The 8,839-nt window shown below is 38.7% G+C and overlaps 1 non-coding gene across 1 annotated transcript; it reads right to left on the reverse strand.

Annotated features, from left to right (window-relative positions):
• Positions 1–407: 407 nt before the first annotated feature.
• trnap-ggg (transfer RNA proline (anticodon GGG)) lies at positions 408–479 on the reverse strand. The gene has a single exon. It is a non-coding gene; the product is annotated as a tRNA-Pro (tRNA).
• Positions 480–8,839: the final 8,360 nt, after the last annotated feature.

Raw genomic sequence — 8,839 nt, forward strand, 5'->3', positions numbered from 1 at the left:
AGTCCCCTTCCTACACATCCCATCAAATCGTCCAATAAAAGTGCTGTGCGCCTGTCCCTCCTCACGGCTGGATCTCAGTTTCATTTCACCACCGTCGTTGGTAGACGTGTGTTTGTCACATCCCTTTACTACTGAGAATTTGGGACTCTAGGGGTCACTATTGACCTAGTGATTGTTTGTATTTGCCAGTTTGGCTCGGCCCTTGGGCATTTGTATTTTCTTTGAGTTATTTAACCCAATAGAGGTATTGTTTAGTTGTATTTGGAAATTTTGATTTATTGTATGTAAAACAGCTTTTTTCTGTTATTATACTTACTTACATTTACTTTATAAAAGCACTTACCTTACATCACATCTTGTTTGTGTTACTTTCCTTTGTCCCTAGCACTGGTTTGTAACATAATGGGGGGCTCATCTGGGATTTGAACCCAGGACCTCTCACAGCCCAAGCGAGAATCATACCCCTAGACCAACAAGCCCAACGACATATTGCAGAACATAGACAAAGCACTAACAAGCAGGTAGCTGACCTCTACAAAAGCTAAGCAGTGAATCTTTAAGCTTTCACGTCCAAAAATAATCAAGGAAATCGTTATTGCGTTCATATTTGTGATATTGTTTTGAAGAAATCCAGCAGGGCAGGTAACATCCTCCAGAAAAGTTACACGGTGAGCCTTTTATACCGACGTCTTTGTAATAGAGCCATATTCATTCATACAACATAATAACATGGCTGTGATAAGGAGGATGTTACGCTGGCCTGTCCACACGCAGCCAGCGTCATGGTCAGATATCAGATGAGTTTGTGTTTGTGATAATGCGTCTCTTTTCTGCTCCAAACTCTAAAGGCGTCTGTGCTGTTGGCTCGTGGACAGGTGGAGGCGAGCTTCACAGAGTCCAGACTGTGAACGCAGCATCTGAAATCAGCAAAACAAAAACCCCAGCATAGCACCAACTGTGGATCATGCCCAAATCAGCCACTATATTATGACAGTCTTTTTTTATTTATGGTCTATGAAATTGACTCTTTTTTGAGCTTTTATCCATGTTCTAATGTTGTTACCTCATTAATTTGCCTAATTTTGTTTCATTCATACATGTTATAAAGTGGTAGTTTTCAAGTTAACAGCTACATTTTACACAACACAATGCAATATCAACACACCAGTGAAACCGTATACCAAACTCAGGTAATTACTCGTCCACCCAAAAGATAAAACAGAACCGGAGCATAAATGTAATCTCATATATGAAATACCCTGCCTGTCCTGCAATAAAACATACATCAGGGAAACAGGGAGGGTGTTCAGTACACGAAAAAAGGAACATAGGACAGAATGCGAGAAGGAAACAGCGAAGGCGTGCACACAAGCAACAAAACACAAAGCAGAACAGGAACAACTCCATTTGTGACCACTGTAAAAGAACGAACCACATTCTGGACTGGGACGGAGCAAACATCATTGGGACATTGGATTAAAGAGGCAATCGAAATACGGAAACACACCCACGGGACTATGAACCTGGATGAGGGGGCTTTTTTACTCTCACACACCTGGGATACTGTCCTGAAGCCAGACTGCAGATGGAGATGTCAACCTGGCTCCACCGCTAGGAAGACAGCGCCAAAACCAGTTTAAATCAGCTGACTGGATTCATCACAGCAACATCACATGACCACTCAGAGGAAGACCGCTAGTGAGCAGTCCAAACCGTCAAAAACAAACTCTTTGTCTGAAAAAAAACAACCTAATAATTTTACTTTTAGTTCAGTAGAGGTTGGCAATTCCAGAGCTGAAACCATCCATATAATTCTAGTGAAGGTGAATGGAGTTTAAAAACACAGTGGAGCACTTCCTGTATTACCACATGACATTACAACGTGGGACAGTTGAGTGTTTTCAGTTTGAGAGAAGAACTCAGCCCAAAAAGAGACACTGAACTTGAAGACTTGGTCCCACTTATATTGGTTGGTTTGGAAATTAACGTCAAAGACTGAGTGACCAGACCCATTAGACTTGGCTTTGTTAGTAGCTTTATGTATCTTTACACCGTACAACTTGTCTCCTGCACTACTTTCATTAAGCACTTTAATGACTTTGATTATTGTTACAGGAAAAAAACCAAAAAAAACCCATCATTTTCTTCCTATCTCTTTTTTAGTTACTGCTATCATTCCGGTGTTATTGGAAATGAAAAGTGTGCTAATTGTAATTACCACACATCAAGATAACAGTTCACAAACAACACAATAATAAGCATTTGCAGCTGGATGCTTCTCACTTTGTCTCACAAACTCTCAGAATAAAAACTGACAAAAGACAATAGCAGACACGCCTGTAATGATTTGTACAGCTATGGGCGTATATTATAAACTTGAACTGATAAGCAATTTGTTCAGCTCTTCACATATTTTGCAGCAGCTAGACTTACAGACTTTTTTTTTTTATTGAATAAAATAAATATCAAAATAAGAAAACACACACACAAAAAATAAATAAAATAAAAATAAAATAATAAAAAAATAAATAAATAAAATAATAATAATAGTAATAATAGTAATATTAACAACAACAACAACAACTAACAACAACTACTACTACTACTACTACTACTACTACTACTACTGTAAGTGCATTGTGTAACTCTTTTGGTGGATTTTTTCCCCATGGAGATGTTATTGCTTTGCATGAAATGTTCCACAGTAGCATTAAACATGTATTTAATTATATGTGTTTTATTGCTTAAAAAACACAAGCAGGGTCGCCCATCCAGAGATCTGACTTGTAACTTGGCTTAGTGGTGTTACTTTTTGTCTTCATGAAGCTATACACATTTAATGCAATACTGTGGAGCATATTGGACAAAGCAAAAACATCTCCATGGAAACGAGGAGGTAATGGTCCCTCTACCAGAAAAGTTACACGGTGCACCTTTAAATACAATGAAAAAATATAAATAAGTAAATACAAAATTAGGATTAATAAAGAAAGAAAATATTTTGTATAAGACAGTGTGTTGAGTATTTTTGTAGAATTTCAGCAGTTTTGGTACTTTGCTGTTTTATTTTTTACAGAAAAACCCTGAAATACTTTGCATTTCATATTTTACCTTCCAGTTACTCCACATTTAACACAGTTTCATTTTCTCCACTACTGTAGATGGAGATAGACAGATAACTAAGCTTTTTTCGGCAGGTGGCCATATTATTTTGCCTCCTCCCTGTGTCTCCAGAAACCACTGAGAGCATAAACAATGGAAAAAAATGCCAACTCTGCAAAGTGCACGCTGCTCCCTTTGCTCTACATACATTTATTTAAGTTGGTGACATTTGTAGAGACGCAGCACATATTTATTCAAATCACAGAAAACGAGCCTGGGCCCATTGTGACCACGTGCACAGCTAGTCCGCATTAGCGCTGTGGGAGACGCTACAACAAGGAAGCAATTTGTTTAGCTCTGCTCCATCCTCTCTAAGTACGGCCAGGGCGCGTACAGCATCTCCAATATGACCTGCCGTCTTCATCTGTATTCCTCTCATCGGATCAGCCTTATTTCACTTATGTAATAGGCAAGGCTAACGCAAATACAACATTGAGTGGTAAATTTGCTAAAAACGACACAAGCTGAGTGAGCAGGAATGGTCTGGTATGGTTTACACATTGGGAATTACCGTACAATGTATTCAGCAAATGTCCTTTATTTCACTAAATTGACTCTTGTGAGATTTAAGCCACATTACAATATTGTTACCTCATAGAAAACATGCTCACAGTTGTGTTTAGTTTCATTCACACATACATGAGTAACCCTCATGTTGGCTGTCTGCATTTCTAAAGCTCCAAATGCCATGTGATGTCATGAAGGTGTAGTTTTCCAAGTTAACAGTTACCTTTAACCGTTGGTTAAGCACAGAATAGCACTGCACAGTTGAAATGGTTTACTGTATTTTTTGGATTATAAATCACACTTTTTTCATGGTTTGGGTGGTTCTGCAACATGTATATTAAGATTTCCACACTGAAGCCATGAGAGGCTCTAGGCTTGTGTGCCAATATCTGCTGCCCTTCTGTGCATGTCTCCTGCAGAAAGAGCCTCTGTCCTGTCTGGGATCATGTCAGTCGATCACACCATTACTTCTGTACCACTGAAAATTTTAACGAAAATCATATTTTGCAGATTACAAGCTGCAAGTCGTGAAATATGCAGCCGAAAATGGAAATCAAGCAGCAGAAAGAAAGTCTGGACTGAGTGAGAAACTTGTAACAACCAGGAGGGTGCACCATGCAACTTTCCTAGAAGTCAATGGATGGATCGACAAAGCCTGGACTGTAGTGACAACAAAAACCTTCCTGTCGGGATTCAAAAAGGCCTGAATAATTCTAACTGGAACTGATGTGGAGTCTGACGACAGCTACACAGAAGAGGAAGTGATGCTCCATTTACCTCTGGAGGTTGTGGAGTTGCTCAGAATTGACACAGAGGAAGAAGAATTCAATGGATTTAATGATTTTGAGTGAGATGAAGAGTTTGATAAACTAATGTTCTGTTGTTTATGCTATAGTTTAATCTGAATAACTGTTCATATGTTAAGTTAACAGCCTGTTGTTCTCTGTTCTATTTTTATAACTATAAATTCAAGATCTTTCAAGATGAAATGTCGGTTCTTGGTCTTTGATTTTATAAAATAAATTTCCCCCAAAAAGTGCGACTTATAGTCCAGTGCAACTTATGTTTTTTCTTCTTCATTACACATTTTCTGGTTAGTACAACTTATACTCTGGAGCGACTTATAGGCAAGGCAAGGCAAGTTTATTTGTATAGCACAATTCGTACACAAAGTAATTCAAAGTGCTTTACAGAATAAGAAATACATTAAAATCATAATTAAAAAAACAAATCAAAACATAAATAATCATGAAGATTAAAATTAAAAAAGAGAGACATAAATTGGAGAGAAGAGTGCGGAATGAAAACCTTTCAGTTATATGCACAGTTAAACAGAAATGTTTTGAGTCTGGATTTAAACAGCGTCACAGAAGAGTCTGTCTCACATGTTCAGACTGTTCCAGGTTTTAGCTGCATGAACCTGAAACTCTGACTCCCCTTGTTTAGTCCTGACTCTGGGCACCAGCAGGAGTTGGTCCCTGAGCTCCTCAGAGTGTGAGATGGTTCATATGACACTAACATGTCACAGATGGACTTTGGTGCTCGGCCATGGAGACACTTGTACAAGCAGAGCTGCTTTAAAGTCTATTCTCTGAGGCACAGGAGCCAGAGCAGAGACCTGAGCACAGGACTTATGTGCTCGTACTTCCTAGTTCGAATAAGGACCCGAGCTGCAGCGTTCTGGATGTTCTGCAGCGTCTCACAGCTCGTGTGGAGAGACCAGTGAGCAGACCATTACAGTATCTAATCTACTGGAGACAAACGCATGGATAAGTTTCTCCAAGTGCTTTAGACAGTAAACCTTTGATTTTTGCTATGTTTTTTAGATGGTAAAAGGCTGCAGATGTTATTGATTTGATGTGGCTGTTAAAGTTCAAGTCTGAGTCCATTATTACCCCTAGATTTCTTGCCTGATTTGAAGGTTTTAGAGAGAGAGACTGGAGGTGACTGCTTATAGTCCAAAAAATATAGTAAATGATTTAAGTGAAGATGTATGGAGCTTAGGGTTAGGGTTAGGACATGACAGAGCAGAACACCGTGTTTTCTGTTTGTGAGAAGAACTCAGATTAAATATGCAGGGTTTGTGTGTTAAACATGTGTGAATGAAACAAAAACACAACTCCAGGTGTATTTGTGATAAGGAAACAACATTAAAAAGTAGATCAGAAAATACAGAAATATATGCCCTTTAAATCACTTGTGTAACAGGAGGTAAAGCAAATACAATGTTAAGTGGAAAAGTCGCTAAAAACTACACAAGCTGAGTAAGCAGGAATGAGCTGATATGGTTTCTACATCAGTAATTACTGTCCAATGTATCCAGCAAATAGTTTAATATAAGGAGGAGAGATGTGCATATATTTATCCATTTTGTCAACTTGTTTACGCTCGCTGCCTAAATATCTGGTCTCGCAAAAAAGCGCTTAACTCATGATCTTATCGAGCAGAGAATTTTTTTTTTCTTTCATCCCCCAGCGCTCGTCTGAATCAAATGTATCTCAGTGACAATTCTGCAAATCAGTGGAACGTGCAATGAAGCTCTTATCGCAGATGTAGTTGATCTGAGGCGTAATATTTATCACCATCTGACAAAGTGAGGAGGTTTATGTGAAATCAAAATACAGAACGCTGACTTATACTTGTCTGAGTGCACTTTTGACACGTCCAAAGGATTAAAATACACCATGAGTCACAGAGGTTATTTCAGACCAAGTTTTTCACTGTTGGAAAATGTCAAAAGTGCATATTTAAGTGGTTATATTTAAAAGGGCCCAGATTAGGCTATTTTCTGATCTATAATATTATAATGACTCTTCATCAAAAGCATACTTGGAGTTGTGTTTTCTTTCATTCACACATATTTAACACACAAATCTGGCATATTAAGGCTGAGTTTTCTCAAACAAAAAACACTGTTCCACCTTGTGATGTCATGTGGTAATGCAGGAAGTGCTCCATTGTATTCTTAAACAGCATACACCTTCATTAGAATCACTTGGATAATTTCAGACCTGGAATTGTCAATCTCTACTGAACTAAAGGTGAAATATAGCTGTTAACTTGAAAACTACACTTCAAGGTAAAATGGTAAACACACATTTTTATACACAGCGCTTTTCCATCTTTAAGGCTCTCAAAGCGCTTTACAACAAGGAACCACTCACCCATTCACAAACATTCATACACCGCACGCACACACTCGGGGCGAGGTGGGTTAAGTGTCTTGCCCAAGGACACAATGACAGCATTCATCTGTGGGGGAGCTGGAATGACACCAGCCAGCCTGTGGATATGACCACTCACCAATGATTCTGAGAGCAGGATTCGAACCACCACCCTTTGGATCAGTGGACAAACACTCTATTAACTGAGCTACTGTCAGCCTTTCGCAACATTCATGACATCACAAGGGGGAACAGAGCAATTTGAGCTTTGGAGATTCAGATAGATTCATAGTAACAGGTTACTCAAATGCGTCAATGAAACAACACAACTTCAGGTATATTTTTGAGATGATAACAACATAGCTTAAATTTCTCAACAGTCAGTTTGATGTAATATTGGACCTTTAAGATTATACTCACTTTGGTGCAGTTTATCATTTTACTTCCTGGTTGGACACTGGGAGCAGATATGGCATACGTAGAGGTCATCCCATAACTGTTACCTAGCAACCATAAGGTTCACAGCATAGACTGAATAAAGAAGTGGACTAAGGGAGTGTGAAGTCACCCATAATGATCAGCTCCAGTCAAATGCAGCTCATTGAGACTGGCTGTTATGGGGCAAATTGGAGCCGAGTTACATATTTGGAATAGGAGTAGATTTATGGACAAAATATCAAAATAAAAACACCAGGATCATGTAGAGCGGGTTAATGCGAACATTTTAAGACCACAATGAGGAGCCTGACAGAAGCAGGTACAGGAAAAGGCACATGTTTTTTTCAATACAAAGTGAATTGGAGCCGGAGTCAGTGGAGCCAGAAGTGCGGCCATGATTACTTCCTATTTCAAATGTGGTAGCGAGAAGGTTAGCTATGTCCACTTATATATACAGTGTATGTTTAACAGGGACCAAAAAAAAAAAAAAAGTGTAAATTACGTAATTGCAAAAGCAAATTTAAATGGATGCAGTTAACAAATCACAATTTTAAAACTGCAGGTTTTGAAGCAACATAATTTCCTGCACAAACAACTAAATTTCCTGTTGTATTCTGCATAAAAATGCTCAAATGTACAAACATGTCCTGAAATGTGATTCTTGTATTCGTTTGTCAGTTCATATTTCAGTCTTTGAACAGAATCACAATGTTTGTCCCAAAAATTTGAATTAGACTTTTCCCCCAAATTGTGCAGTCCTATTTCTAATCACATAGAATCAAAACCCACATGCAGCAAGAAAATCTAATTTAATTACTGTAGGACTTGCTCTGTCCAGTTTTTATGCTCTGTATTTTATGTTCTTCCCATGTTAAAGTACATTTTACCATCATTTGCAATTAGATGAGTGAGGAGACTGTAATCTTGCTGACAGTGAATCTATGCGGACATTCCAGCGAGAGGTCCCCATGGCGATACAAGGCAGATGCCCTTTGCTCCTAATAGGACGTCCCATGCAGCGTCGTCATTAAGGGACAAAAGCAGAGGACAAACTTCACTACATGGGACTATACAGTACAAGGTATACTGCAGTATTTTGAGGGAGCCTGTGTTTTTACATTTCACAACATATGCAATTTTACATATAAAAAAAACATTTTACTTTGCACCAAAAGTGGATCACAAGAAGTCTTTATAATGTATAGTTGTCCCTCACTATAACGTGGTTCACCTTTTGCAGCCTCACTGTTTCACAAATGTTTTTAGTGCAATTTTGCATGCTTTCTTTTTTTTTAACAACATATGAACACGCATTGTGTTCCTCCCCCTGCGTCCTGAACTGTAGACCATTGTCAATCAATCTCTTGTGAAGTGTCTCTTGTACAGTACAGACTGTGTTCAGCTGCCAGATTTACATAAAGGTTCGATCTCTGGCAGTGTGACTCTGAAGTGCTCTATGTTTGCAAGTTTTCTCCCCGACAAAACCCACAATGTCGATGAAACGTTCTGCACCGAGAAAGGCACCCAAAAGGCAGAGGAAAGATGCAAACCATCGCACAAACAGTTGG

The sequence above is a fragment of the Boleophthalmus pectinirostris genome, unplaced genomic scaffold (assembly GCF_026225935.1).
Source record: "Boleophthalmus pectinirostris isolate CB_2022bp ecotype Guang Dong unplaced genomic scaffold, ASM2622593v1 HiC_scaffold_10, whole genome shotgun sequence".
NCBI lineage: Eukaryota > Metazoa > Chordata > Actinopteri > Gobiiformes > Gobiidae > Boleophthalmus > Boleophthalmus pectinirostris.